Here is a 428-nt window from a genome sequence, read left to right on the forward strand (position 1 = left end):
GGTGACTACCTGACAGCTCCAGCCCGCGTATGCCACCGCCCACCCAGGCAAACTCGCGCGTGGCTGTCTGGGCCCTTCCCAGTCTGCCCTTCCACCGTTTCCCCCACGTTCTTCCCCTCACTCCTACCCGCCCTGTAGTCACATAACGGGATCCCTGATCCCTCTCTCTCTTTGCAGGGTGCGCCCTTTTGGCCTCTCCCCATCCTCCTTACGGCCAACGATCGGTCCTGGGCATCCTCCGGGACTGACCCTGAAAACCATGTGGTCCTATTCTGCGCTTAGACCCACACACCGCGGGCAAGGCAGGCCCCACCCTGCCCTGGACTTGCTGGCCAGACCAAGGGTCAGACAGCGCAGCCTTATTGTCCTGTCACCGGGGCTCAGGGAGGCTGGCCTGGGGCGGGAGAGCGAGGGATGCCCGAGCTTCC

At 64.3% G+C, this 428-nt stretch overlaps 1 protein-coding gene across 1 annotated transcript in view; it reads left to right on the forward strand.

The window, feature by feature from the left end:
• Positions 1–428, forward strand: part of ORAI2 (ORAI calcium release-activated calcium modulator 2) — a 12,262-nt gene that overhangs the window by 120 nt on the left and 11,714 nt on the right. The gene's annotated exons all lie outside the window — the stretch shown is intronic.

The sequence above is a fragment of the Myotis brandtii genome, unplaced genomic scaffold (genome assembly GCF_000412655.1).
Source record: "Myotis brandtii unplaced genomic scaffold, ASM41265v1 scaffold583, whole genome shotgun sequence".
NCBI lineage: Eukaryota > Metazoa > Chordata > Mammalia > Chiroptera > Vespertilionidae > Myotis > Myotis brandtii.